The sequence below is a fragment of the Lepidochelys kempii genome, chromosome 2 (genome assembly GCF_965140285.1).
Source record: "Lepidochelys kempii isolate rLepKem1 chromosome 2, rLepKem1.hap1, whole genome shotgun sequence".
Taxonomy (NCBI): Eukaryota; Metazoa; Chordata; order Testudines; family Cheloniidae; genus Lepidochelys; species Lepidochelys kempii.
In genome coordinates, this window is record NC_136381.1 from 651,254 (window position 1) to 672,633 (window position 21,380).

The following is a 21,380-nucleotide window of genomic DNA, read 5'->3' on the forward strand; positions in this document are numbered from 1 at the left end:
CTGCCTCCCAGGTTCCCATCCACTTTTGCTTCCCCTACTAATTCTTCCCGGTTTGTGAGCAGCAGGTCAAGAAGAGCTCTGCCCCTAGTTGGTTCCTCCAGTACTTGCACCAGGAAATTGTCCCCTACATTTTCCAAAAACTTCCTGGATTGTCTGTGCACCGCTGTATTGCTCTCCCAGCAGATATCTGGGTGATTGAAGTCGCTCATGAGAACCAGGGCGTGTGATCTAGTAACTTCTGCGAGTTGCCGGAAGAAAGCCTCGTCCACCTCATCCCCCTGGTCCGGTGGTCTATAGTAGACTCCCACCACGACATCACCCTTGTCGCTCACGCTTCTAAACTTAATCCAGAGACTCTCAGGTTTTTCTGCAGTTTCATACTTGAGCTCTGAGCAGTCATACTGCTCTCTTACATACAGTGCAACTCCCCCACCTTTTCTGCCCTGCCTGTCCTTCCTGAACAGCTTATATCCATCCATGACAGTGCTCCAGTCATGTGAGTTATCCCACCAAGTGTCTGTTATTCCAATCGCATCATAATTCCTTGACTTTGCCAGGACTTCCAGTTCTCCCTGCTTGTTTCCCAGGCTTCGTGCATTTGTGTATAGGCACTTAAGATAACCCGCTGATCGCCCCTCTTTCTCAGTATGAGGCAGGAGCCCTCCCCTCTCATGCACTCCTGCTCATGCTTCCTCCCGGTATCCCACTTCCCCACTTACCTCAGGGCTTTGGTCTCCTTCCCCCGGTGAACCTAGTTTAAAGCCCTCCTCACTAGGTTAGCCAGCCTGCTTGCGAAGATGCTCTTCCCTCTCTTCGTTAGGTGGAGCCCGTCTCTGCCTAGCACTCCTTCTTCAAACGTGAGTGTGCATGCATGCATGCCATGTGCCAGAGATGGACGGTTTTCCCTATCAGCATCCACTGACCCACACGTGTTCCCTCGTGCTCACAGCCAAGGGTATAATAGGCCTTGCAGGTCAGTGCCTCTCCAGTGACCCTCTTTCTGCTGAGTAGACATAAGAACGGCCATTGGGGGGATCAGACCAATGGTCCATCTAACCAGTGTCCTGTCTTCCGATGGTGGCCAATGCCAGGTACCTCGGAGGGAATGAACAGAACAGGGAATCATCAAGTGATCCATCCCCTGTCGCTCATTCCCAGCTTCTGGCAAACAGAGGCTAGGGATGCTTCAGAGCATAGGCGTCAATTTTTACTTGTCCCCAAGGGAGTGCTTCACCCCCGCTCCACCCCAAGGCCCTGCCCCCCTCTACTCCTTCCCCCAAGGCCCCACCTTTGCTCCGCCTCTTCCAGCCCCTGCTCTGCCCCCTCTCTCAGGCTCCACCGTTGCTTCACCGCCTTCTCCAAGACCCCGCCCTCGCTCCACCTATTCCCGCCCCAAGGCCCCCACCCACCACTTGCTTATCTCCGCCCTCCCCCAAGCCACCAAACAGCTGATCAGCTGTGCTGCTGAGCAGCTGTCACTGGTGGGTGCTGAGCACCCACTGTTTTTTCCCAGGGGTGTTCCAGCCCCGGAGCACCCACCGAGTCAGCGCCTATGCTTCAGAGCATGGTTTTTCATCCCTGCCCATCCTGGCTAATAGCCACTGATGGACCTGTCCTCCATAATTTACCAAGTTCTTTTCTGAACCCAGTTGTACTTTTGACCTTCACAGGTTGACTGCGTGTTGTGTGAAGCACACTACTTCTTCGAGCATATACGCCGGGTGCCTCCTCATCCTGGGGGGACACAATCTAACAGGGAGAACAAGTGACCGCCCCACGCGTCTCTTCCCCTAGCCCAGGACTGCTATGGTCTCCCTGCCCCCACCCCACCCCACGTTACCTGTGGGCCAGGGGCTCTGTCCTTCTCCTGCTGCGCCAGCTCCCTGCCAGCACATTGGGCTGCTCTCCTGGCAGCCAGGCCCGGGCGGGGAACAGGACGGAACCGCTCCTGGCCACTGTTCTGCGCGGCATGGCAGCTACCTGCAAGAGAGCCTGGCTGGGGAGGGGCAGTGGCTGGGATGCTGCTCTGTGAAGCGGCGGCAGCAGGCTGACCCCTGCCCAGGCTCAGCTTCTGGGGACAGGGGCTGCGCATACCGGGGGGGGGCAGCCCATACTGGCTCGCTCGGCCCCTGTCCCTGGAAGCCGAGCCTGGGTGGGGGTCACCCTGCTGCCGCCGCAGCCAGACTCTCTCGCAGGAAACTGCAGAGCTGCAGCGGCTTCACAGAGCAGCGTCCCAGCAGCCAGCGTGAGAAGAGGCTCGGGTCTCGCCCCTTCCGCTCCCTGCCCGGGCTGGCTGCTGGGGGGCGCTTGACCCCACATGTCCCCCCTCCATATCGCCTCTGTCTTTGGGTGATGGTCTCTAAATGTATTCCAAACATGGGTGCGCCATGTGCTGGAACCGGAAGGTTTTCCCTAGCAGTGGCTGCTATCTCACTGTTGCATCGTGTCCCCTCATGCTTGCAGCTGAGGGTATAATAGACTGGGTGGGTCAACACCTCTCCAGTTCCCTCTAAACGCCGCATGGCCTGAGTTGGAACCCCTCTTCCTTCGCAAAGTGGTTTTGTCCATTGTGAATAATTCGTACAGTCATTTCTCAGTGTAGATCGTTTAACCTTAGTAGTAAGTTAGTGGTAAGTTTAGTAAGTTACTTAGTTCTCCGCATCCAGGGACTGCCACCCCCACTTCACCCCAGGGACTGTGTCCCACGTCCCGAGCTTCAAGACCTGGGTATCCTGCCCCTGCTCCCTCTCTGTGAGCGACGAGCACCAGAGGGGTCTCTTGCCTCAGAGAGACTCATATCATGGCACATTGCTTGACTTGCAAGTCGTTCCCTCCTCAGACCCAGGAAGCTCGAGTGCTCTGCCTCTGCAAGTTCTTCACGGAGGAAGTAATGGGGCTGTGTAAGCAGTCAGATCCGGGACTATCGGAACCATCACTGGTACCGAGCACTCCTCTGACCACTTCCCATGCCCTGGATCTGGCCATTAAGGACAAGCCCCAACCTGAGAGCAAGAAGCACTCTCACAGGCACAAAAGCGGTCTCCAGAGTGGACTGCTAGTAAGCTCATTTCCTCCCCGAGCCATGCCAGGTCAGGTGAGATGTCGTGCACGGAGGGTAGGGATAGGATACAGAGGGACCTAAACAAATTAGAGGATTGGGCCAAAAGAAATCTGATGAGGTTCAACAAGGACAAATGCAGAGTCCTGCACTTAGGACGGAAGAATCCCATGCACCGCAACAGACTAGGGACCAAATGGCTCGGCAGCAGTTCTGCAGAAAAGGACCTAGGGGTTACAGTGGACGAGAAGCTGGATATGAGTCAGCAGTGTGCCCTTGTTGCCAAGAAGGCCAATGGCATTTTGGGATGTATAAGTAGGGGCATTGCCAGCAGATCGAGGGACGTGATCGTTCCCCTCTATTAGACATTGGTGAGGCCTCATCTGGAGTATTGTGTCCAGTTTTGGGCCCCACACTACAAGAAGGATGTGGAAAAATTGGAAAGAGTCCAGCGGAGGGCAACAAAAATGATTAGGGGACTGGAACACATGATTTATGAGGAGAGGCTGAGGGAACTGGGATTGTTTAGTCTGCGGAAGAGAAGAATGAGGGGGGATTTGATAGTTGCTTTCAACTACCTGAAGGGGGGGTTCCAAAGACGATGGATCTAGACTGTTCTCAGTGGTAGCGGATGACAGAACAAGGCGTAATGGTCTCAAGTTGAAGTGGGAGAGGTTTAGGTTGGATATTTGGAAAAACTTTTTCACTAGGAGGGTGGTGAAACACTGGAATGAGTTCCCTAGGGAGGTGGTGGAATCTCCTTCCTTAGAAGTTTTTAAGGTCAGGCTTGACAAAGCCCTGGCTGGGATGATTTAGTTGGGGATTGGTCCTGCTTTGAGCAGGGGGTTGGACTAGATGACCTCCTGAGGTCCCTTCCAACCCTGATATTCTATGACTCTATGTCTGCACCGGTGCCCAAGCTTCCCCAGGTTAAGGGGAAGGTTAAATATAAGAAGGATCTGGCAGTATCAGCGACCACCTCAGTACCCGCCCTCGCCATCTGTAGCGCCCTGTTGACGCTGCCTGTACCCTTGGGTGTTTCCACAGGCATCTTTCAGAGTCCTGGACATTTGGATCATCTTCTCTCTGCAGCAGAATTGCATAGAGAATAGGTCCATCAGTGGCTATTAGCCAAGATGGTCTGAGGGACAACCCCATGGTCTGGGTGTCCCTAAACCTCTGACTGCCAGAAGCTGGGACTGGATGACAGGGGATGGATCACTTGATCATTGTGCTGTTCTGTTCATTCTCTCTGAAGCATCTGGCACCAGCCACTGTCAGAAGACAGGACTCTGGGCTAGATGGAGCATTGGTCTAACCCATTCTGGCTCTAATTTGCCAAGCATCACAAAGGAACTCCATGGCAGAAGCAGGGATAGACTCCAGTTCTTCAGGGCAGTATTGAACTGCTTCAAATCACCCTCTCTTCCTGCAAATCCCAATCTCACTCACCACACACATTTCAACTTCTGCAATAAATGAGGCTGGCATCCTACCAACAACAGTCTCCTTCACGATGCAACACTTTCATTTCCAGAGCACCATCCATTCTGGGCACTGAATGAGGCAGGAAGTTTTTAAAAACAAATTGAAAAAAAATTCCATCATGTAGAATCATATTGACACCCACATGGTTCATCAGCAGAGCTGGAACCATTAGATACACAGTACAGGCCTCCAGCACTGGTGGTAACTGTGCAACCAATAACAGTAGTAGGTTGTCGTGTTATAGATCCAGAGCCCAGAAGGATCCCTTGTGGATTATCTGGCCTGTCGTCTTGTAAAACATGGATCACAGAACGTCCCCAAACTAATTCCTAGAGCAGATATTTCAGAAAAAACATCCAATCTTGATTTAAAAATGGTCAGTGATGGAGAATCCACCACCATCCTTGGTCAATTGTTCCAATGATTACTTACACTCACCATTAAAAATGTACACCTTATTTCCAGTCTGAATTTGTCTAGCTTCAAATTCTAGCCACTGGATCATGTTAGACCTTCCTCTGCTAGAGTGAACAGTCCATTGTTAAATATTTGTTCCCCATGTAGGTACTTACAGACTGATCAAGTCACCCCTTAACCTTCTCTTTGATAAGCAAAATAAATTGAGCTCTTTGAGACTCTCGCTATAAGGCAGGTTTTCTAATCCGTTAACAATGCTCATGGCTCTTCTCTGAATCCTCCCCAATATATCAACACAATTTGAATTGTGGGCACCAGAACTGGACACAGGATTCCAGCAGCACTCGCACCAGTGCCAAATAAAGAGGTAAAATAACCTCTCTACTCCTGCTCAGGATTCCCATTTATGCACCCCAGGATCGCATTAGCTCCTTTGGCCACAGCGTCACATTAGGAGCTCATGTTCAGCTAATTATCCACCAGAACCCCCAATTCTTTTTCAGTCACTGCTTCCCAGGCTAGAGTCCCCCCTCTGTAAGTAGGGCCTGCATTCTTTGTTCCTAGAGGTATACATTTACATTTAGCTGTATTCAAACACCACATTCTTTTGCTTGCTTCCAGTTTACTAAGCAGTCTAAATTGCTCTGAATTATTAACCTGTCCTTTTTATTAATTTCACTCCCCCAATTTGTGTGTCATCTGCAAGTTTTATCAGTGATAATTTTATGGTTTTTTTTCTAGATCATTGATAAAGATGTTAAATAGCATAGGGCCAAGAACCAATCCCCCCCGGGACCCCACTGGAAACAGACCCGCTCTGACAATTTCACATTTAGAGTTACATTTTGAGATCTAGTATTCAGCCCATTTTTAATCCACATAATGTGTGTCATGTTAATTTTACATCATTGTTTTTTTTATCAAAACATTGTGCCATAACTAGTCAAACCCCTTACAGAAGTATGTTACATCAACACTATTACCTTTATCAACCAAACCTGTGATCTCATTTAAAAAAAAGATCAAGTTAGTTTGACAGGATTGATTTTCTGTAAATGCATATTGATTTATATTAATTACATTATCTTCCTTTATTTCTTATTAATCAAGTCCCGTATTGGCCCTCCATTATCTTGCCTGAGATTGATGTTAGGCTGACAGGCCTGTAATTATCTGCATCATCCCATTTAACCTTTTTAAAAATTAGCACAACTTCAGGTTTTTTCCAGTCTTCTGGAATTTCTCCAAGACTTATTGAAAATCAACAATAACAGTCCAGCAAGCTCCTCGGTCAGCTTTTTTAAAACTCTTGGATGCAAGTTATCTGGGTCTGATTTTAAAATGTCTGATTTTGGTAACTTCTGTTTATCATCATCCAGAGATACTAGAATGGAAAATGTGTTATCACTATATGATGAGCCTGCATCACCTGTTCCTCTCCCCCTCGCCCCAAATAAAGAACAGAAATATTTATTGAACACTTCAGCCTTTTCTGCATTATTATTGATAATTCTACCATTTCCATCTAGTAATGGACCAATACCATTATCAGGATTTACTTTGTGCCTAGTTTATTTTTAAAAACTCCTTCTTATTGTCCTTAACTCTGCTGGCTTTAGATTTCTCCTTGTACCCTTGGCTCTCCTTATCAATGTTCTACAATTCCTAACTTCTGATTTATAATAATTACTTACCCTTTCTTCCACTTATGGGTGTGTGTGTGTATGTATATATATATATATATACACACACACACACTCCTTTTAACAGCTACTTTTGCTTTCTCTCTAAACCAGTATTTTTTTTCAAACCAAACAAAAAGTCCAAGTTGATACAACTCAAGGACTATGTTAAAATCATGCTTGGTAAAAACAGAAGATGTGGAACCAGAAATTAATGACCCAAAATGTTTGGATTGGCTATTAGGCCTAATTGGTGGACAAAATAATAAAGGGATGGGCTATCCACCCATCACTCCCTTTTTGGGTCTTAAAGAGATGGGGGAGGGGGGAAATGGGGACAGAGAAAGAGGAAAAACAGATGGAGGCTACTGAAGCAACTTCACCATCATTGCTGTCAGTGTCAACAGTTCCTTGCACTCCAGATCTTCCTTGTCCTAATCCTAGGAGATGATCTGACCAGACTGGGCCAGAGAGCGGGACCCAGATAACATCGCCACCTCTACTGGCTCCAGCTAACCCCAGCCACCACCTGTGACGAAATGGGATCGGACTTTAACAGCAGCAGCTATAACAAGAGCGCCTGCTCATCTCAACTCACGTCTCGTCTTTTCCCCAAAAGGACAGTTACCCTCTTTAATGACATCTAAGAGCCTGTAAAACAGGGTAGGGGTGGGGGTGTTCCCTTCTAAAATCTCTCTCCAGCTCAAGAGAAAGGCAACAGGAAATGTTAAAATGAAGGCCTTACTTAATACTTTACATTTCAAAGCCTTTAATTGCTTTTCCTTCTTTTCTGTATCTTCATGAAAATGTTAGCCTTTTATTAGTGTGCTAAGCAAGTTGTGGTGTCTGTATACCAAACCCCAAACCTTGTTGTAACAGTTTAATGTTGGACAGGGACTGGGTTAACACCTTTGGCCCATTTATTCCATGTAAATTAATACAACACCCCTTCCGCCTTTGCCACTTCCAGCTTGATCCTGTGCCAACCTTGTCTCCCCCCTACACTTCTCATTCTGTCTTCCCTTTCCCCCGGATCTTCTTCCCAATCTCCACCCCCTTCATCCTATTTCCAGTCTCCTTTGAGCCTCTCAGTCTCCCTTCTGCGATTACCATCTGCGTCCTAGCCAGTCTTAATACCTCCCCAGCTTCCAAACGGTCTTCCCCTCCCACCCAGGTTTCTTATCCCAGTCTTTCCCCCCAGTTCAGCTCTTGTCCACTCTGCATTTCAGTGTTCTTCCTCCTCCATGCTGCCTGGGCACAGCAGCGGGTACACTGAGGGCACAGAAGAGTTTCCCTGCTTTCAGTTCTCATGCCCAGTGGCTGCTGGAACCTGGAGCAGCAATTGCAGAAAAGTCCTTATCAGCCCCGCTATCTCTGTTGGAGCAAAATCTTCAGAGAATTTAGCTGCAAAACTCTAACAAGACTATTGGGCATATGCAAACTCAGATTTTTTTCATAGGCTTGGCCAAATGTGGGCTGTTTTTCCCACAGGGAAGGAAAAGGCACATCCCTATCTCTAAGGCAAACCCTCCCTCAAATTTCAAGTTCCTGCTTCAAAACATGGAGGTGCTAGAGCTTCCCAACAAATCAACTACAAGGATTTGTTGTAACATGGACAAAACAGCAATTTTTTCCTCCTGAGAAATGTGTGAACCACTTTTGCCATAATTTTCCAGTAAAATTTAGCTGAGGCAGACACCTGGCATGGAGAAATTCAGCCGAAATGGTTAACATTTGGCAAAGTTAGAAGCAACAGAAAACAAGATCTTATAATAGGAAGTATGCTGGGCAACCTTAACTCTAGGCATCACCATCAGCTCTGCCTAAAATGTATTCTAAAACAACAAGAGTCAGCACCTCTGCATCTGTGCATCCATCGACGCCAGCCTGTGACAACATAGCCATTATAAGAACAGTGAGAGATAGCACTACGTGCCCCATAGGTACGTAGACACTTACATGGAGTGCCGTTGTAGCACAAGGGCTCGTTTCAGCCTACACGTGTCTCTTGTGAGGTTCTGTGATCTAGAGAATGTTACAGCATCAATCACTGTATTCATTACTTCTCATTAGCCATAGCAACAGCTGATCCGTGTCTGAAATCAGATAAACTCTTGGCCTTTGTATCCAGTGGCAGTGAGTTCCACAGACTGACATAAGAAAAAACATTTCCTCTTACTAGTCTTAAATTGGCTGCCTTTCAATGGCACGGAATGTCCCCATTTCCTTGAATTACGAGCCAGGGTTAATGCAAGTGCCCGATCTCTCTTTTTTATCCCATTCATTATTTTGTTTCCTATATATGCCCTATCTCATCTCTAACCTAAAACAGTCCTAATCACGCTCTCCAGGCTTCTAAGTAGTATCAATTCCTTTCTCTGGGCCCCCTTTCTATATCTGCTAGATCCTGTCAGATGGGGGGCCAGAACTGAGCAATGGAAACATCCCACTGGCTTATATGATGACGTACCCACTATTTCACTATTGTGCATCTATCCCTTTCTTGGTGCAAGCACTATTAGCAATAGCAGGAAATGAAATGCAGCTGGGGCTCCCCCCACAGCCATCCTGGACCCACAGGGAGGCCCCCTCTCACCCCCAGGCCTGGGGAAGACAAGTCCAGCCAAGAGACTCCTTTCCACAACTGCAGCTGGAGGTCAACAATAGGGCCTCTGGGACTTTTGGACAGACCATTTTCTTAGCTTCTGGCAAAGAGAGGCTAGGGACACTTCAGAGCATGGTTTTGCATCCCTGCCCATCCTGGCTAATAGTTAACCTATATCCTCCATGAATTGATCTAGTTCTTTTTTGAACCCTGTTACAATCTTGCCTTCACAGCTTCCTTTGGCAAAGAGCTCTGCAGGTTGACTGTGCCCTGTTCCCTTTATAGGCTCCCAGTGGGACTTTGTCAATGGCTTTTTTGGAAGTCTAATAAATGGTCAGACAATTCTTTAGCCACTATTTTGTCAACACACTCAAATACTTCCAGTCGACTAGAGAGGCACAGTTTTCCCTTGCAGAAGCCATGCTGGTTAGTCTCTATCAAGTCATGGTCATCAAGGGGATTTACAACTCTATTTTTCATGATCATTTCAACCAAATTAGCTGGGGCTGAAGTCATCCCTTCTGGTCTGCAATGGCCTGAAGCACTTCTGGACTCTAAGGTAAGAACATTTGCTATTTGCAGTACAGGAGTTTATTTTAATGTGAGATTTTTGTTGTGTTCACTCACCTACTTCGTTCTTACATTTCTTCATAATTCAGGGTTATTTTTCTCATGAGAGACGTATTACAGGCCCTACAACCTGTGAGCTTTATTTGTTCATGTGCATAGACAAAGCCTCGACCCTTGGGGTGCTCTCAGAACATAAACAAACGTTCTAGGCACAGCATAAGGCCTCACGAACAAACCCCACGTTGCCCCCCTACCACGGTTGGTGGAGTGAGCAAACGAGACAAGGGCGAGGAGCGGGCATTCACTTCTACTGCGGCATTCTTCAGGGCTGCCGCTTGCGGGAGCAGTATGAGCAGCAACCATGTTCTCTGTCCGGCAGCCTGCTGCACAAGGAGTCTTAGCACCATCCTCCAGTTCGCACCCAGAAACAGGATATGACACGTACAGGTAGAAATGCCAAACAGTTCCACTTAAAATAAGGATCTCACAGTGGCACAAGCAGGACAAGTTCTTCTACATATTCTCTTTTAAGAAAGTGGCCTAATCCAGGGTGTGCTTGATGGGGAACTGAGGCAGAGAAATAAGGCTCAAAACCACAAAGGCACTTAGGTGTTGCAACACTGTGCATCACGGTGCCTAATGTTTAGGCTCCTAGAAAATCACAGAAACACCACCATGATTCATAAAGCCTGAGTTAGGCACCTAGGCTCCCTGCACAATGAATGGGGAGAGACAGGTGAGTCCAAGAGGAGTTATCAATGCTTCCCTGTCAAAGGGGGAGGGCGTATCTAAGTGGGACCCTGCAGTTGTCAGCCCTGGGTCCAATATTATTAAAATTTTCATTAATGACTGGATAATGACATGGAGAGTACACTTATAAAATCTGCGGATGACACCAAGCTGGGAGGGGTTGCAAGCAGGAGGACAGGATTAGAATTCAAAATGACCTTGAAAAATTAAGAGAACTGGTCTGAAATCAAGAAGTTGACATTCAAAAAAAGACAAGTGTAAAGTACTACACTTAGGAAAGAAAAATCAAATGTATGACTACAAATGGAAGAAATTGGCTAGATGATAGTGCTGCTGAAAAGGATTTGAGGGTTATAGTGGATCAGAAATTTAATCTGAGTCAACAAAGTGATGCAGTTGCGCAAAAGGCTAATATTCTGGGGTGTACTGACAGGAGTGTCATCTGTAAGACATGGGAGGCAATTGTCCTGCTCTACTCGCCTTGCTGAGGCCTCAGCTGGAGTACTAGGTTCCGTTCTGGGCGTCACACTTTAAGAAGGATGTGGGTAAGCTGCAGAGAGACCAGAGGGGAGCAACAAAAATGATAAAAGATTTAGAAAACCTGACCTATAAGGAAAAACTGGGCTTGAAAAAACACTGGGTAGCTGGGGGGACTTGAAAACTGTTTCCAACTCTGTGAAGGGCTGTTACAAACAGGACAGTGATCCCTCGTTCTCCAGGTCCACTGAAGATGGGGGCAAGAAGCAATGGGCTTAATTTGCAGCAAGGGAGATTTAGGTTAGATATTAGGAAAAAACTTTCTACGGGTCGTTAAGCTCTGAAACAGACTTCCAAAGGCAGTTGTGGAAACCCCACCACTGGAGGTTTTTAAGAACAGATTGGACAAGCACCAGTCAGGGACGATCTAGGTTTAGTTGATCCTGCCTCAGCACAAGCAGCTGGACTTGATGACCTCTCAAGCTCCGTTTCAGCCCTTTATTTCTATAATCGTCTGAGTCACAAGGTCCAGAGAACTTCATCAAGTGGTTTCTACATCATGCCCGTAACTTCTGATTGGTCTTTTAAAAAGATCCAGTCTTGATTTAAAGACTTAAATGGAGAAGATTTCCAGAAAGCCTTTGACAAGGTCCCTCACCAAAGGCTCTTACGTAAATTAAGTTGTCATGGGATAAGAGGGATTGAGAAAGGGTAGGAATAAATGGTAAATTTTCAGAATGGAGAGGAGTAACTAGTGGTGTTCCCCAAGGGTCAGTCCTAGGACCAATCCTATTCAACTTATTCATAAATGATCCGGAGAAAGGGGTAAACAGGGAGGCGGCAAAGTTTGCAGACGATACTAAACTGCTCAAGATAGTTAAGACCAAAGCAGACTGTGAGGAACTTCAAAAAGATCTCACAAAACTAAGTGATTGGGCAACAAAATGGCAAATGAAATTTAATGTGGATAAATGTAAAGTAATGCACATTGGAAAAAATAACCCCAACTATACATACAATAGGATGGGGACTAATTTAGCTACAACTAATCAGGAAAGAGATCTTGGCATCATCGTGAATAGTTCTCTGAAGATGTCCACGCAGTGTGCAGCAGCAGTCAAAAAAGCAAACAGGATGTTAGGAATCATTAAAAAAGGGATAGAGAATGAGATGGAGAATATCTTATTGCCCTTATATAAATCCGTGGTACGCCCACATCTTGAATACTGCGCACAGATGTGGTCCCCTCATCTCAAAAAAGATATATTGGCATTAGTAAAGGAACAGAGAAGGGCAACTAAAATGATGAGGGGTTTGGAACAGGTCCCATATGAGGAGAGATTAAAGAGGTCAGGACTTTTCCGCTTGGAAAAGAGGAGACGAAGGGTGGGGATGTGATAGAGGTCTATAAAATCATGAGTGGTGTGGAGAAAGTGAATAAGGGAAAGTTATTTACAGTAACTCCTCACTTAAAGTTGTCCAGGGTTACCATGTTTGAACATTCAAAAAAGAGGACACTCCACCGGAGGGGGGGGAGGGGGAGTTGCTCGCACACACCCCCCCGGCCCTGTCCCAACTCCACCCCTTGCCCGCCCCCATTCCAACCCCTTCCCCAAAGTCCCTGCCCCAACTCTACCCCCTCCTTGCCCACTGGACCCCTTCCCCAAAGTCCCTGCCCCAGTCCCGCTTCCTCCCCTGAGTGCTCGCGTTCTCCCTCTTACCCCTCCCTCCCAGCCACACGAAACAGCTGTTTCGCGGTGCAAGCGCTGGGAGCTAGGGGGAAAAAGAGGGCACTCTCTCAAGTGATCAATATTCACACTCTTTCTTGAATGATCAGCTCTTCTTTGGGGAAAAATAATGGCAAAATCCTGGATGTTTTTAGATATTTAAAAATTCCTCCCCGGTGGTGATTTAAGAACCAAAAAGCCAGACATGTCTGGGAAAATACAGACGTATGGTAATCCTAAAGTTGTCCCAGTTAACGTTGTTTCGTTGCTGATCAATTAGGGAACATGTTCATTTAAAGTTGTGCAATGCTCCACTATTACGTTTTTTGGCTGCCTGCTTTCTCCACAGCTGGCAGCCTCCCTACGCCCCATGCCCCCCCCCCCAGGGTCTCCCACCCACCAGCAGACCCTGTGGATCAGCGCCTTCCCCCTGATTCCCCCCTCCTCCTGCCCGCGGCAATCAGCTGGCTTGTGGCATTTAGGAGGCAGGAGGGAGGGGGCAGAAGCAAGGACTCAGCACACAGACTCTCCCTCCCTCCTGAACACCACAAACCTGATTTCCCCAGCAGGATTCGGGAGGGGGGGGGCAGGAGGAGGGAGGGGGAGCCTGTGCGCCAAGTCCTCACTCCTCCCCTCTCCCTCCTAAATGCCGCAAGCCAGCTGATTGCCCCGGGCAGGAGGGAGGTGAGAGGAGTGAGGACTTGGTGTACCTCCCCCTTCCCTCCCCTGCCTCCTTCCCGCAGCAATCAGCTGGCTTGCTGCGTTCAGAAGGGGAGGGGAGGAGCGAGGATGCAGCATGCAAAGTAAAGGGGGAGAAGGTAGCGGGGGAGAAGAAGCAGGTCAAGGGTGGGGGCCTGGGGGAACGGGTGGAGTGGGCGGGCTGAGGGTTGACAGGGAACGCAGCTCCAAAGTGATTAGGGGAGTTGGTCATCTAATGACTTGCTATAAAGAAATTTTACCAAGAAAAAAAAAAAAAGGAAAGCAAAACAATCTCTAGCTGTGTTTTTTCGAGTTCAGAAAGTTCAGCAAGAAGAGCAGCCAGACAATCCACCCTCTTCCACGCTCTGACTCCACCACCTCAGCCGAGCTTCATACTCAGCAGTGATGATTGTAGTATTAAATTGCTTGTTTAAAATGTATATAATGCCTTTTGTCTGGCAAAAAAAAAAATTCCCTGGAACCTAACCCCCTCATTTACATTAATTCTTATGGGGAAACTGGATTCCCTTAACATCGTTTCACTTAAAGTCACATTTTTCAGGAACATAACTACAACATTTATCTTTGAAAATTCGTGGCGAACGGGGGAAGTCCCGCATGACTGGAAAAAGGCTAATGTTAAAAAAGGGAAGAAGGAGGATCCTGGGAACTACAGGCCAGTCAGCCTCACCTCAGTCCCCGGAAAAATCATGGAGCAGGTCCTCAAAGAATCAATCCTGAAGCACTTACATGAGAGGAAAGTGATCAGGAACAGTCAGCATGGATTCACCAAGGGAAGGTCATGCCTGACTAATCTAATCGCCTTCTATGATGAGATTCCTGGTTCTGTGGATGAAGGGAAAGCAGTGGATGTATTGTATCTTGACTTTAGCAAAGCTTTTGACACTGTCTCCCACAGTATTCTTGTCAGCAAGTTAAAGAAGTAGGGGCTGGATGAATGCACTATAAGGTGGGTAGAAGGTTGGCTAGATTGTCGGGCTCAACGGGTAGTGATCAATGACTCCACGTCTAGTTGGCAGCCGGTGTCAAGTGGAGTGCCCCAGGGGTCGGTCCTGGGGCCGGTTTTGTTCAGTATCTTCATAAATGATCTGGAGGATGGTGTGGATTGCACTCTCAGCAAATTTGCGGATGATACTAAACTGGGAGGAGTGGTAGATATGCTGGAGGGCAGGGATAGGATACAGAGGGACCTAGACAAATTGGAGGATTGGGCCAAAAGAAATCTGATGAGGTTCAGTAAGGATAAGTGCAGGGTCCTGCACTTAGGACAGAAGAACCCAATGCACAGCTACAGACTAGGGACCGAATGGCTAGGCAGCAGTTCTGCGGAAAAGGACCTGGGGTAACAGTGGACGAGAAGCTGGATATGAGTCAGCAGTGTGCCCTTGTTGCCAAGAAGGCCAATGGCATTTTGTGATGTATAAGTAGGGGCATTGCCAGCAGATCGAGGGACGTGATCGTCCCCCTCTATTCGACATTGGTGAGGCCTCATCTGGAGTAGTGTGTCCAGTTTTGGGCCCCACACTACAAGAAGGATGTGGATAAACTGGAAAGAGTCCAGCAAAAGGGCAACAAAAATGATTAGGGGTCTGGAACACATGGCTTATGAGGAGAGGCTGAGGGAACTGGGATTGTTTAGTCTGCGGAAGAGAAGAATGAGGGGGGATTTGATAGCTGCTTTCAACTACCTGAGAGGTGGTTCCAGAGAGGATGGTTCTAGACTATTCTCAGTGGTGGAAGAGGACAGGACAAGGAGTAATGGTCTCAAGTTGCAGTGAGGGAGGTTTAAGTTGGATATTAGGAAAAACTTTTTCACTAGGAGGGTGGTGAAACACTGGAATGCGTTGCCTAGGGAGGTGGTGGAATCTCCTTCCTTAGAAGTTTTTAAGGTCAGGCTTGACAAAGCCCTGGCTGGGACGATTTAATTGGGGATGGGTCCTGCTTTTGAGCAGGGGGTTGGACTAGATGACCTCCTGAGGTCCCTTCCAACCCTGATATTCTATGATTCTATGAACGTTAAGTGAGGAGTTACTGTACTTGTTCCCATAATATATGAACTAGGGGCCACCAAATGAAATTAAGGGCAGCAGGTTTAAAACAAATAAAAGGAAGTAGTTCTTCACTCAGCACACAGTCAACCTGTGGAACTCCTTGCCTGAGGAGGTTGTGAAGGCTAGGACTATATTGGGGTTTAAAAGAGAACTGGATAAATTCATGGAGGTTAAGTCCATTAATGGCTATTAGCCAGGATGGGTAAGGAATGGTATCCCTAGCCTCTGTTTGTCAGAGGGTGGAGATGGATGGCAGGAGAGAGATCACTAGATCATTACCTGTTAGGTTCACTCCCTCTGGGGCACCTGGCATTGGCCGCTGTCGGCAGACAGGAGACTGGGCTGGATGGACCCTTGGTCTGACCCCGTCTGGCCTTTCTTATGGTCTTAATCCACCCTGTCTCTAGGCAAATTTTTCCAGTGGTTAATTAATTTACCTTCACTGTTTAAAACCCTGTGCCTTATTTCCAGTCTGAATTTGTCTAGCTTCAACTTGCAGCCACTGCATCTCATTCTGTCCTTGCTAGATCAGAGCCATACCACCATCAGAAATCGAATGCTTTGTAGGTACTTTTAGACTGACGAAAAATACACAATGTAAAGGTGATAAACTAACAGACAGAGCTTCTTTACTCTCTCTCACTGTAAAGACAGGTTTTCAAGACCTCAAAGCATGCCTGTGGCTCTTTTCTGAGTCCTTTCCAATTTTTCAATATCCTTCAATGTCCTTTTTGAAGTGTGGAGACCCAGTATTCCAGTAACAGTCTCACAAATAATGGATCCAGAGGCAACACCACCCTACAAGAATTGCATCAGCCCTCTTAGTCAAAGCATTACACTAAGTACACATTCAGTTTCTACCACGAACCCCAACTCTAAAACAGAGTCTCTACTTTCCAGTCCCCCATCTTATAGGCATGACAGACACATTCTTGATTACTAGATGTATGATCTTCCTTTTAGCTGTATTAAAGCAAATTATGTTAGAGTCCAGCTTGCTGTATGATCCAGATCCCTTAGTCAAACCTGTCCCCATTATTTATAGATTCATAGCTTTATCCATGGATTTTGAAGGCCAGAGGGGATCATTAACTCTAGTCTGACATCCTGTATAATACAGGCCAGAGAATTTCATATAATTACTGCTCTATTGAGCCCAACAACTTCTGAGTAAGCGTCTTTCCGGAAAGGAATCTGGTCTTGATCTGAAGACCAGATGTGGAGAATCCATTACTTCCCTTGTAGTTTAACCATAGGAACTATAACCGTCACTGTTAAAAATGGGTGCCTTATTTTAACTGGAATTTGTCCAGCTCTACCTTCCAGCCATTGGTTCTTGTTATGCCTGTCTCCGCTACGTTAAAAAGCCCTTTAATACCCACTATTGTCAAGCAACCTCTCAATCTTCTTAAGTCAAACGGGTTGATCTCTTTGAGCCTCTCATTGTACAGCATTTTCTTCAGTACTCAAATTATTTTTGTGGCTCTTCCTTGCTCCTTACTCTCCACTCCCTACTTGGTGTATATGTATTGGTGTATACATCCCAGGATCGCATTAGACCTTTTAGCCACAGCATCGCCCTGGGAGCTTATGTTCAGTTCCTTGTCCACTAGGACCCCATAATACTTTTCAGCTGTTGCCTTTCGTGATCCAGTCCCCACTCCGTAGGTATGGCCTGCATTCTTTGTTCCTAGATGTGTAACTTTGCATTTGATTGCATTAAACCACATTTTGTTTGAACGGGCTCAGCTTACCCCATGATAGAGATTGTTCTGTACGACTGCTCTGTCTGCATTATTATTTCTCACTCCACTCACTGTCACTGTGAGTCAGAAGCGACTACTGTGATTGTCTCCCTCCTGTATAACACAGGACTTCCCTGAAATAATGCCAGAACACTGCTCCTGGAAAAACATCCAAACTTGATTTTTAAAAATCGTTTGTGATGGAGAATCCATTACAATACTTGGTGAGTTGTTCCAGTGGTTAATTACTTAGATCTTATTACTAATCTGAATTTGTTTAGCTTCAACTTCCAGCCATTGGATCTCATTATAGCTTTATAGATCTGCATTATAGCTCATTATACCAGACAGAAGAGCCAATTGTCAAATATTTGTTCTTCATGTAGCTACTTATAGACTGTGATCAACTCAATCCTTAATTGTTTCCTTGTTAAGCTAGATAGACTGAGCTGCCAGAGCCTACCAAGACATGTTTTTTTACTAATCCTTTAATAATTCTTTTGGCTCTTCAAGAAAGATGTTGATAAATTAGAGAGGTTTCATAGAACTGTGGACACCAGTCTCACCAGGGCCAAGTACAGAAGTTAAATAACCTCTCTGCTCCTGCTTCTCCTGTTCATTGCAGTGTTGTTGGATATGGTCTCAGGATATGAGAAACATAGACCAACTTCATTTGGTGGAAGTGACAAGCTTTCGAGCTACATAGAGCTCCTCTTCAGATCTGGAACAAGTTACCAGAGCGTCACAGCTACATATAAGGTGGGACAGATTGTTAAGCATAAGCACATGTGGCAAGAAACCACTTGAAATGAAGTGGGAAATAAACAGCTCTGAAGTCCCTGGACAAAGGAAGGCTAGTAGATTACAAATTGTTGTAATGAGCCATAAAACCAGTGTCTCTGAGCACGATTTTTACTGTCTAGCAGAGTTATGAATTTAAGTTCCCAGGCTTGTCTTTTGAAGGTGTTGTGTGGGTTAACTTTGCGGATGAGGACCAGTAAGGATATGTAGTGATCCCTTTGTGAAAGGTGTTCGCCCATGGGTGATGGGGTGTTTGTCTTATTTTTCTGTGTAAGTTCATTCGAGGCTGTAGTGATTATCTGGTTTTAGCCACATAGTTGTTTTAGGGCATCTGATGCACTAGATGAGGTACACCACATTGTGGTAAAAATCTGTAGGGTCCATGGATCTTGAATGGTGTGTTTGGGTTTTTGATCACTGTGGCAATGGAGATATGTTTGGAACCTGGCCAAGCTCCCCATCAGAAGCAAGCTCCCCATAGACCAGGACACACCAATTCAAAGTGGCACCAAACCCTGCCAGAACAGATGCAAAGTCTGAAGATATCTCTCCACTGCTATGACGATCAATACTCCCCACAACACACCTTTCATAATCCACGGGTCCTACACAGCCTATCACAACATGTGATGTACCCCATCCAGTGCAAATGCAGGATCTGACCAATCAGTCCCCATCCTCAAAGGAAACCTGCACAGCACCTTCAAAAGACGAACCTGGGAACTTAAATTCATAGTTCTCCTAGACACTAAAAATCATGGGTCAGTCACTGGTTTTATAGCTCATTACAACCATTAGTAATCTACTAACCCTAATCTAATCATCCACCTTGTCTCACTCTATGACTCCCTTTATGGATTCAAGGATCCCTTTAGCCCTTTTGGCCACAGCATCACACTGGGAGCTCATGTTCAGCTGATTATCCACCATCACCCCCAAGTCCTTTTTAGAGTCCGTGCTTCCCAGGTTAGAGTCCCCCATCCTCTAATTATGGCTAACATTGTTTGTTCCTAGATGTACACAGTTACAGTTAGCCATGTTACAATTCATATGGTTTGCTTGCACCAGTTTACCAAGCAATCCAGATCACTCTGTATCAGTGACCTGTCCTCTTCCTTATTTACCACTCCCTCAAGGTCTATGTCATCTGCGAATATTTACTTCTGGATGATTAGCACTGGGTTAGAACCAATCACTAAAAACACATCTGCTCCATGATTCCCCACTGACAACTACTTGTAGAGATCCGTCAGCCAGTTTTTAATCCATTTAATGCAGTGGTTTTCAAACGGGTTTTTCAAGGGCAGGGGTGGGCAAACTTTTTAGCCCGAGGGCCACATCGGGGTTGTGAAACGGTATGGAGGGCTGGGTAGGGAAGGCTGTACACCTCCGGAAACAGCCTGGCCCCAGCCCCCAATCCACCCTCTCCCACTTCCCACCCCCAACCCATCCAACTCCCCCTGCTCCTTGTCCCCTGACCGCCCCCTCCTGGGACCCCCTGCCTCTAACTGCCCCCCTCCGGGACCCCACCCCCTATCCAACCCCCCTGCTCCCTGTCTCCTGACTGCCCCCCCCAAACCTCTGCCCCATCCAACTGCCTTCTGACTACCCCAGGAACCTCCTGCCCCCTATCCAATCCCCTCTCCCCCCGCCCTCTAACCATGCCGCTCAGAGCGGCAGGACAGGCTTATTAGAAAGCGTGAGAGGTGGGCGGACACAAGCCGCGCTGCCCACACAGCTGCGGAAGAGGGGGGACGGCAGGGAAGAGGCCAGGGGCTAGCCTCCCCGGCTGGGAGCTCAGGGGCTGGGCAGGACGGGCCCACAGGCCACAGTTTGCCCACCTCTGCCTTAGGGACACACAAACTCTCATAGAATATCAGGGTTGGAAGGGACCTCAGGAGGTCATCTAGTCCAACCCCCTGCTCAAAGCAGGACCAATCCCCAATTAAATCATCCCAGCCAGGGCTTTGTCAAGCCTGACCTTAAAAAACTCTAAGGAAGGAGATTCCACCACCTCCCTAGGGAACCCATTCCAGTGTTTCACCACCCTCCTAGTGAAAAAGTTTTTCCTAATATCCAACCTAAACCTCCCCCACTGCAACTTGAGACCATTACTCCTTGTTCTGTCATCTGCTACCATTGAGAACAGTCTAGATCCATCCTCTTTGGAACCCCCTTTCAAGTAGTTGAAAGCAGCTATCAAATCCCCCCTCACTCTTCTCTTGCACAGATTAAACAATCCCAGTTCCCTCAGCCTCTCCTCATAAGTCATGTGTCCCAGTCTCCTAATCATTTTTGTTGCCCTCCGCTGGACTCTTTCCAATTTTTCCACATCCTTCTTGTAGTGTGGGGCCCAAAACTGGACACAGTACTCCAGATGAGGCCTCACCAATGTCGAATAGAGGGGAACGATCACATCTCTCGATCTGCTGGCAATGCCCCTACGTATACAACCCAAAATGCCATTGGCCTTCTTGGCAACAAGGGCACATTGTTGACTCGTATCCAACTTCTCATCCACTGTAACCCCTAGGTCCTTTTCTGCAGAACTGCTGCCCAGCCGTTCGGTCCCTAGTCTGTAGCAGTGCATGGGATTCTTCCGTCCTAAGTGCAGGACTCTGCGCTTGTCCTTGTTGAACCTCATCAGATTTCTTTTGGCCCAATCCTCCAATTTGTCTAGGTCCCTCTGTATCCCATCCCTACCCTCCAGCGTATCTACCTCTCCTCCCAGTTTAGTGTCCTCTGCAAACTTGCTGAGAGTGCAATCCACACCATCCTCCAGATCATTTATGAAGATATTGAACAAAACTGGCCCCAGGACCGACCCTTGGGGCACTCCACTTGATACCGGCTGCCAACTAGATATGGAGCCATTGATCACTACCCGTTGAGCCCGACAATCTAGCCAACTTTCTACCCACCTTATCATCCATTCATCCAGCCCATACTTCCTTAACTTGCTGACAAGAATACTGTGGGAGACCGTGTCAAAAGCTTTGCTAAAGTCAAGGAACAACACGTCCACTGCTTTCCCCTCCTTTTTCCTCACTGGGGGGAAAAAAAGGAAAAAAACCCTGTAACGGCAGAGAAGTTTCCATAAGCGCAGTTTGACTTCTACCCATGGAGGGGCAGGGCCCTTGGCCAGCCGTCGCCACTCTCCGGCTGCCCCGCTCTGAAAGCGGTGCTGCCACCAGCAGCAGCACAGAACATCAGAGCCGGGTGGCTGGAGAGCGGCGGCTGCTGGCCAGGGCGCTCACCTTTGTGGTGGGGGAGGACTATTTTTTAATCC